We start from the raw sequence: 9,912 nt of genomic DNA, 5'->3' as shown, positions 1-9,912 counted from the left end.
GGTGCAAGACATGCCAAGACGCCAAGTTGCCAAAACATGTGCAATAGCATGAGCATCTACTATGACCATTATTGTGTTACTCTATAAAACTGGATTAGGCAAACTATTCTTCTAAGCAATAACATAAATTAATTTATTTACCTGAGAAGAAGCAAAGATTGCCTGAAGTACAAAACTCCTTTGGCATTATCTGACTCCAGCATTTGATATATAACAGAGAGGGACCCTATATCATCCACAGACGACCAGCGATCATAAAGTTGCATCCAGCTAGTCGAACCAACTAGGATCCGTTTAGATAGTTGGAATGTAGGGTCGCTTATAGGTAAGTTAAGAGAATTAGTTGATACCATGACTAGGAGGCGTGTAATATATTATGCCTTCAAGAGACTAAATGAAAGGGTCAGAAGGCGAAGGAGGTGGACAATACAGGTTTCAAGCTTTGGTACACAGGGACAGTCGCAATTAGAAATGGAGTAGGAGTTTTGATTGATAAGAGCCTCAAGAATGGTGTGGTGGGAGTGAGAAGGCAAGGAGATATGATTATCTTAGTCAAGCTTGTCGTTGGTGATATGGTCTTGAACGTAATTAGTGCGTATGGCCCCTAAGTAGGCCTCGACGAGAGTGCTAAGAGACAGTTCTGGGAAGACTTAGATGGCCTGATTAGAGCTGTACCTAGTAGTGAGAAGCTTTTATAGAAGGAGCTCTTAACGGGCATGTAGGTACTACAACCACAGGTTTCGAGGCAGTTCATGGAGGTTTTGGGTATGGTAGTAGGAATCAGGAGGGGTTCTGGATTTCGCGGTAGCTTTTGATCCGATGATAGCCAACACTTTCTTTAGAAAGAGAGAATCTCATCTAGTGACCTTCAGTAGCGGATAACACTCTAGCCAGATTGACTTTGTCCTCGCAAGAAGAAAGGACAAACGAGCATGCTTAGGTTGCAAGGTGATACCAGGGGAGTGTGTTATTCTCAACATAAGCTTTTGGTGGCAAACTTTCATTTTCATGTGCGTGCCCGTATGGATAAACAAACTAAGATTGAAAGAACAAAGTGGTGGAAACTGAAAGGGGAAACGTCAGAGGTATTCAGGGAAAGGGTTATTAAAGAGGACTCTTGGAATGAAGAAGAGGACATAAATAACATGTGGGAGAAGATAGCAACCAACATTCGGAAGGTGGCCTCAGAGATGTGTGGAGTAACCAAAGGAAGTGGAGGCGAGACTAAAGATAATTGGTGGTGGAACGAGGAAGTCCAAAGGGCTATTAAGGAAAATAAAGAATGCTATAGACGTTTATACCATGACAGGAGTGTGGACAACATAGAGAAGTACAAGGTGGCAAAAAAGACTACAAAGCGAGCTGTAAGTGTGGCAAAGGGTAGAACATACGAGGATCTTTACCAATATTTGAGTATGAAAGAAGGAGAGAAGGACATTTATAGGATGACTAGAGTTCGTGAGAGAAAGACAAGGGACTTCAACCAAGTTAAGTGCATTAAGGATGAAAGGGAGTATCTCTTGGTGAAGGAGGATGAGATCCGACATCGATGACGAGTATTTTGACAAATTATTCAATGGTGAGAATACGGACACAATCTTTCAGTTGGATGACTCTTTTGAGGACACCAATAGGCGCTTTGTACAGAGAATCCAAGAATCTGATATCAAAGAGGCGTTGAAAAGGATGAAAGGAGGTAAAGCGATGCGACCGAATGGTATCCCAATCGAGGTGTGGAGATGCCTCGGGGACATAGCTATTGTATGGCTAACCAAGCTATTCAACCATATTTTTCGATCAAACAAGATGCCTGACGAGTGGAGAAGTATATTGGTACCGATCTACAAGAATAAAGGGGATATTCAAAGTTATACTAATTACCGGGGAATTAAGTTGATGAGCCATGCTATGAAGCTATGGGAGAGAGTTATCGAGTATCGCTTGAGAGCAATAACGCGGGTCTCTATGAACCAATTTGGTTTCATGCACGGAAGGTCAACCATAGAAGCTATTTTCTTAATAAGACAAGTTATGAAGCGGTATAGGTCGAAGAAGAAGGACCTACACATGATTTTTATTGACTTGGAGAAGGTTTATGATAAAATACCAAAGAATGTTATGTGGTGGGCTTTGGACAAGCATAAAGTACCAATGAAGTACGTCGAGCTTATTAAGGACATGTACAACAATGTTGTGACTAGTGTTCGAACAAGTAAAGGAGACACGGATGACTTCCCGATTAGGATATGACTACATCAAGGGTCAGCTTTGAGCCCTTATCTATTTGCCTTAGTGATGGATGAGGTCACAAGGGACATACAAGGGGACATCCCTTGGTGTATGCTTTTCGCGGACGATGTAGTGCTAGTTGATGAAAGTCGGACAGGAGTGAATCAGAAACTGGAGTTATGGCGAGAGATTTTGGAATCTAAAGGTTTTAGACTCAGTAGAACTAAAACTAAGTATATGAGATGTGACTTCGGCACTACTCGGGAGGAGAAAGATATTAATTTGGAAGGTCAAGTAGTGCCTATGAATGATACATTTCGATATTTAGGATCAATGCTACAGAGAGACGATATTGATGAAGATGTTAGCCATAGAATCAAAGCAGGGTGGATGAAGTGGCGCCAAACATCTGGTGTCCTATGTGACAAAAAGGTACCACAGAAGCTAAAAGGCAAGTTTTATAGGATAACGATTAGGCCTGCTATGTTGTATGATGCAGAATGTTGACCTACGAAAAGACGACATGTTCAACAAATAAATGTCGCGGAAATACGTATGTTGCGTTGGATTTACGGTCATACAAGAAGGGATCGAGTTCAGAACAATGATATACATGATAGATTAGGGGTAGTACCAATTGAAGAAAAGCTTGTCCAACACCGGTTGAGATGGTTTGAACATGTCCAACGGAGACCTCCAGAGGCACCGGTGCGTAATGGGATCCTAAACCAGGATAGTAACGTGAAGAGAGACAAAGTAAGACCAAAGTTGACTTGGGTAGAGACAATAAAAGGAGACTTGTAAGGATGAAATATACCCAAAAACTTAGCCTTAGATAGGAGTGCTTGGAAAACAGCTATTCACATGCCTGAACCTTGATTGCTTCTGTTGAGTTTCAACTCTAGCCTACCCCAACTTGTTTATGACTTAAAGACTTTGTTGTTGTTGTTTTGCTGCGGCAGTCAACAGCTGTCCACTGCTCTACATTCTCTGGCACTAGCATTCGCAGCTGCTTGGCAGCAACCCGGTCACCAATCATACGATAATCTGGGGCAAGAGTGAGGATTGCCTGCACGTCACATAAGGCAGCCCTATAATCCTCAAGGGCAAGGTAGCAACAGAACCTTAGTTCTAAGCACTCCAGCACCAGCTTGAATCCAAGGATCCGGTTGATCTCCATCAATGCAGCTTCAACACTTTGCCTTTTCATCAAAGATGCAGCTCGGAACATATAGGGATATGTAAGAGTAGGGTCCAACTCAATAGCCTTGTTAAGATTTTCTAACATGTTATCACCCTCCAAATATAGTGCTCTCTCTTGATACATCCACCCAAGAGGCCACCGAGATGACATAACAGAGTCTAGCAACTTGAGAGCAAAATGCTTATTACCCCTCAGAGAGGCCAATCTAGCCAAACCCACTAACGAATAGAGATGGCCGGCAGAAAAGGCAGCATTGAACAGGCGCTCAGATTCAGGGTAATCTTTCCTTAGAAATCTGGCGCATGCCAGCTGATGTAAGGCCAACTGCTTCTGCCTAGAATCTGATGCTGACTCTACCAGCTTTTCCAAGAAACTTACAGTGACATCCGATGTTGGGTTGGTACTCATGGAGACTTCACTAAGAAGGCAATATAGGGAGAAAGATGCATTGCCAACCATTGTCAATCTCTGTGCCTTATTTGCAGAGGAGAATATCCTAACCACTTGTTCATCATTCAAGCACTCTGGAAGCTCATTCAAGAGCACTTGCAAGCACGAAGCAGCAAGGATGAAACAGCCCAGCTCAAGAGCACACTCCATGAAGTCTATAGCATCTTGTCTTGAAGAGACGAAAGAAGCAAGCTTTCGCTCACAGGCATCCTTGAGGCCCTTGCAGCAAAATTTATTGGCAAAATCAAGCATCTCCAAGATAGCATCAGCTGACAAGTATGGTAGTCTTCCTGATAGGCTGAATTTACTGATTGCCCTCATGCCAATAGGGGAGATACCATTTCTAGACATGTCAATGACCTCCAGATACGATTCCCTAAATCCACCGTTAAGCATTGCATACAGTGAACAGTGGAGTCGACAGAGCCGCGAGCTTCCGCCGATCGCATGCAATCATATCATCTCTTATCCGGAAATGAACCACCGCAGAACCCTGAAAACTCATCAGACCCATCATCATCATCATCATCATAGCTAGCAGGGTCGGCAATCGCCTCCTCCCCTTTCTTCTCGTACTTGAGCCACGCCCCGAAGATGAGCTTCTCGTGTATGGTGCTCGCCTTCTCCACGCGGACTGGAGGCTCCTCCGCGACAGCTTGGCCTCGCCGAGGCCGCGGAAGACCTGGAACTGGAGCAGGTACAGGCAGGACTTCTCGTCAGGAGGGGCAGGACTCCAGCTCCTCGTGTCTCTGGGCCAGTATGTCGACATAGTCCGCGGGCTTGAGTGCGGAAGCACCGCCGGCTCCGGCATCTTCATCAAGGAATCTCTGCAACACAGACAGAAGAGGATGAAGATCTCAATCAGCCAATTCTTCACAGCCAAATCAACGTCAGTACCCAAAAGACCGAGTCTTTATGAAACACAATTCAGGTATAAACGAGGACATCTTGCGAAAATCAATCCGGAATCAGGTACGGCAGAGTAAGCGGACGGGCGGGGGAGCTTACATGGAGGAGCCGGCGGCCGGCATGGCCGGAGAACTGGAGAGCTCCCCCTCTCGAGGGGCAGCCATGAGTGGGGCGCGGAGTGGAGCTTGGTCTCCTTGCAGGCCGACTCGGAGAAGAAGAGCTTCCTCATGGCACATACCACGGCAGGTGCCCAAATCAGGACTCCACCTCCACTTCTTCCTCTCGACAAATCCACTCAAATCCTCGCCATCCAGGGGCCCAAATCACCCCCGGGAAATTCGCAAGTAACGCCGCGAATCAAACCCCTCGCGCCAGCCGCGTGGCGGGGACCGGCGGCGAGATTCGGAGCCCAAGAAGGCAAGAATTCCGGAGGGGCACGCCACGGGAAGGCGGCGGCGGCGGCAGCGGCTTTGGACTTCGGAGGCCCGGTGGAGCTCCCGAGCAGGCGTCGGAACCCCGGCCCAACCACCGACCGCAGCTAGAGGGGGAAGGAAGGCACCAATCTGCCGCTAGAGAGGGAGAGGGAAGTGGGAGGAGGCGGGGGCTGATAGAGAGAGGTGGAGAGAGAAACCCAAAGAAGACGGCTTTAATGGCACGACACGGCCCCAGCGGGGCGCAGGCAGCACCAGCAAGAAGCCAACAAGCGGGGATAACCACTCCGCCACCGAGCGAGCGAGCGAGCTCTCCTCCTCCCACCCCCAACCACACCTCACCTCGCAACCAAATCCAACCCAACCCGACCCGGGGTACGAAGAAGAAAAAGGGAGCGAATCCAACCAGCACGGGGAGATCGGAGCGGGTGCGAAAGCCCCCCAAGATTTTGCTCGCTCCGCTCTGCTCTCGCTCCGCTGCTGCGGCGGGAGGAGGGTGACGGACGGGTTGGAGGGGAGGGGAGGGGAGGGGAGGGAGGGAGGGAGGAAGAGGAGTCGGCGTGCGCTGTGCGGTGTGCGCAGGCGGTCCGGCGCGGGCGGGGTCCCGCGTTTGGGCTGCTGCTTTGGAACGGAATTCTGGGAATTCAAAGCCCGGACGAACGTTTTTTTTTTTTTTTTTTTTGTTAATTGTATTGGTGCATATAATTCTCGCGTTTCTTATGAATACTATTACTATTCAGCTTATTGTAAGAGTACTATTATAATTACACTGAAGTCTAAAAATACCATTATATACACTTGCCGCGACGTTTGGCTCACATGCAGGTGTACACAGGGGTTACGTAGATTCGTATGGACCGTGTTGCCCCTAGATTGTCCATACCTGTGCGCCGGGTTTGACTGGATCGACTCAGTCGACTCAATCCATCCATTCCCACCGCCTCCTCTCTCTCTCGCTCGAACCCTAGGCAGTCCGCCTCGAAGGCGACTGCGACCGGCAGCGGCGGCGACCGCGACTACCGAGGGCGTCGGCGTCGATCGCGACTACTGCTACTCCTTCCCCGCCCCATCTGCTGAGCGGAGGCGACTGCGACCGGCGGCGGCGGCGACTACTGCTCGCGAAGGCGGCGACCGCGACTACCGAGGGCGCCGGCGGCGACCGCGACTACTTGCTGCTCCTTCCTCGCCCCATCTGCTGAGCGGAGATGGCATCCATAGCTACTAGTTCAAGTGCTGCAGCAATGGACGATAGCATACTGAGGTATTTTCGATCTGACATGACTTTCCCTCGACGAATAGGCTAGTTGTTAGGTTACCCTAGTTGTTACTGCAATTTGTTGTAGAACTCGTTGACTTGATCTGCTTACTTCCTGCTATGACCGACCTCTTCTCGCTAGAGATTAAAGTTGAAGGTTTCAATACAACAGATGCGTTGGGTAGGAAAGTTTACACCAAAGGTTCTGTGATTAAGTGGAATGTCGAGATATGATCGTTTTCTTTAGACTTGTTGATGGAAAGCTTGTGGAATGAAGTTAAATGGGCCTCTAACCAGTCTGCATCTATGTGGTTCTTTGACAAGAATGTGCAAGAAGATGTCAGATTAGTCAGTGACATTCAGATGATAGATTTGTTTGACATATATAAGTCAAAAATGTGTTGCTATGTGTTGGTAGGAGTCCTTTGATAATGCTGTTGCTGATGCATTTGAGTATGAGTTGATAGAGCCTTTATGTGTTATTCCACCTGATGATGGAGCAGTCAACCCTTCTGATTTCAATCTTGATGCAAATGCTTGTGCTTCTGCCATTCCAAATGCAACTAATGCTTCTACTGCTGCCATTCCAAATGCCCCAAGCTTCTATTGATGCCATTCCAAATGCAACTAATGCTTCTTCTGTTGCCATTCCAAATGCAAATGCTTCTTCTGCTATCATTCCAAATGCAAATGCTTCTTCTGCTACCATTCCAAATGCCCAATCTTCTACTGATGCCATTCCAGATGCCTAAGCTTCTACTGATGCCATTCCAAATGCCCAAGCTTCTACTAATGTCAATCCTTGTACTGTCGATGAGTCGAACGTAGAGCCTGATAGGGAGCCAGACATCTTTGACGATGAAGAGGAGTATGTTGGGGTTGATGATGAGCACATCTACATTCAGTACCACCTACACACCCAGCCAACACTGACAGTGCCCAACCATCTGTTGATAATGCTGATCATGTTGTTGCTGATGGAGGTGCTCCTCTTGAGGCAGAAATTGATGATGCAGATCCCTAGGAAATAAATGTCCTCCATGATCCTGTAAATCCAAAGATTGTCAAGGGACAATTGTTTCCTAACATAGTAACATTCAGGAAAGCTATTCGACATTACGCTGTTAAGAAAGGTTTCGAGTTAGCTAAGTTGCAAACTGACCCAACAAGATTCATTGCACATTGTGCTGCCGAAGGGTGCCCATGGAGAATTCATGCATCTAGGATTTTTGATAATAAAACAATACAGGTTGGTGTGGTCCTTTTATTACTGTTTGTAACTTATTCAGTTATACATATGATACTCATCTTAATTTCTTATGTAGATTAAAACATTGCCTGCTGAACATAATTGTCCCACTACCAAGCTGAGGGAGGGAAAGATGGCTAGTCAAGGTTGGTGTGCAGATGGGTTGGCGGACTGGGTCAAGAAGAACCCAAATAAAGGAGCCAAGGATGCAAAGGAAAAGCTACAAGGAGACTATGGCATTAAACTGAAATATTCCAAGGCATGGTGTTGTTTGAAGGTTGCCCTACAACAGGTTCATGGGAAGTATTCAGAAAGTTTTCAGCTATTGTTCAATTGGAAAGTACAGATAGAAATGAGTTCTCCTGAAAGCATTGTAGAGATAGAGTTAGAAGGGAAGAAGAAGAAGCGCTTCAATAGGATTTTGTAGCCCTGAAGCCATGTATTGATGGCTTCTTAGCTGGTTGTAGGCCATTTATAGGTGTAGATGCATCTGCATTGCATGGCAAATATAGAGGGCAGTTGGCATCAGCAACTGCAGTGGATGGGCACAACTGGTTATACCATGTGGCATATGGGTGTTTTGATTCTGAAACAGAAGACAATTGGAAGTGGTTCATGCAGTAGCTGCATAGAGCAGTGGGTTCACCTACAGGTTTAGTCATATGTACTGATGCTTGTAAAGGACTTGAGAAGGTTGTGGGTGCAGTGTTCCCTAAAGTGGAATACAGAGAGTGTATGAGGCACATGTACAACAACTTTATGAAGCACTATTAGGAGATGTGTTTACTGACCACCTATACCCTGCTGCAAGGAGTTACACAGATGGGCTGTTCAGGTGGCACATGCAGAAGATAGCAGATTTTGCCCTAGATGCCATTGACTTCCTTCAGCAACATCACAATTTGATATGGTACAGGTGTGGATTTCCAGAGCTAAGTAATGCGACTATTTGACCAATAATGTTTCTAAGAGTTTCAATGCTCAGATAAAGAAGTTGAAAGGACTTCTGCTGCATGAACTGGTAGATGGGATTAGGGAACTCATAATGGAAAAGAGGTACTTAAGAAGGCAGATTGGTAAGGATATGCAGGATGGTATACTGCCCAATGTCATCAAAGACCTGAACACTATAAGCAAAAACCTCAAAGTTGTGAAGGTTTGCAAGAAGTGATGAAGGCATAGCTGAAGTAACACTTATAGATGACTGGAACAACCACAAGAGGCACATGGTTGACCTGCAAGGTCACTCCTGTTCATGTAGGGAGTGGCAAATCACAGGAAAACCATGCAAACATGCCCTAGCATGGATTCTTTCCAACAGAGGAATTAAAATAACAGATTTTGTGTATGAGTACTACTCTGTTTAGAGATTTAGGGCTACATATGCTTCTAGAGTTCAGCCATTGCCAGATAGGTCACAGTGGCCACAGGTTGACCTAGGCTTCAAAGTTCTCCCTACTCTGCTAGGTAGAGCTGCAGGTAGGCCGAGATCGGTGAGAATTAGAGGTTGCCTTGAGAAAATGCTACCAAGAAGAAGGTTAGGTGTAAAAGGTGTGGAGATTTTGGGCACTTCTCTAAGACTTGCAAACAACTAGAGCTAGGAGAAGATGGTGAAGTTGGACTGAATTCAAAGGAAAAAAAGGTAAAATGATTTGTATGTCTCTTTCCAATTCTTGTGACATTCCCTAGTTTTTGGTAATCATAGTGTGCATCTGTAGGAAAAGGCAACAGTTGGAAGATGATGACAGTGCTGGACCCTCACAAATGAAGAAGAAGAAGACATCACCTAAGAAGAAGGGTGCACCCAAGAAGAAGAAGAAAACACCTAAGAAGAAGAAGACACCTAAGAAAAAGAAGCAGCAAAAGAAAGCTGCTGCTCCTACAGCTAGTGTTGTGAGAAGCCTGAAGGACTTCTTAAACACAATGTAATTTGTTGTGATCACAAGCATGAAATTAGTTTCTTTTGTGGCCTGAACATTATGTATGCTAGGGCCTGAACTCGATGCCTGTTATGGTCTTGAACTTGATGTATTGTAGGCCTTGAACTCGATGTATGGTACGTCCTTGAACTTGATGTATGCTAGGGCCTGAACTCGATGCCTGTTATGGTTAAACAACTGTTATTTCGTACTGTTCAGTGGGCTATCTGTAAAGTACTGTTGATTTGTTTTGTATTGCTAGTAAT

The 9,912-nt window shown here is 46.0% G+C and overlaps 2 pseudogenes; one reads left to right on the top strand and one right to left on the bottom strand.

The window, feature by feature from the left end:
* Positions 1-5,119, bottom strand: part of LOC136457337 (ETO1-like protein 1) — a 5,741-nt pseudogene extending 622 nt beyond the window's left edge.
* Positions 5,120-6,598: 1,479 nt separating this feature from the next.
* LOC136457336 (uncharacterized) lies at positions 6,599-9,656 on the top strand (annotated as a pseudogene).
* The last annotated feature ends 256 nt before the right edge of the window (positions 9,657-9,912 follow it).

This window comes from Miscanthus floridulus, chromosome 6 (assembly GCF_019320115.1).
Source record: "Miscanthus floridulus cultivar M001 chromosome 6, ASM1932011v1, whole genome shotgun sequence".
Taxonomy (NCBI): Eukaryota; Viridiplantae; Streptophyta; class Magnoliopsida; order Poales; family Poaceae; genus Miscanthus; species Miscanthus floridulus.
This window is presented reverse-complemented; position numbering and strand designations above follow the sequence as displayed.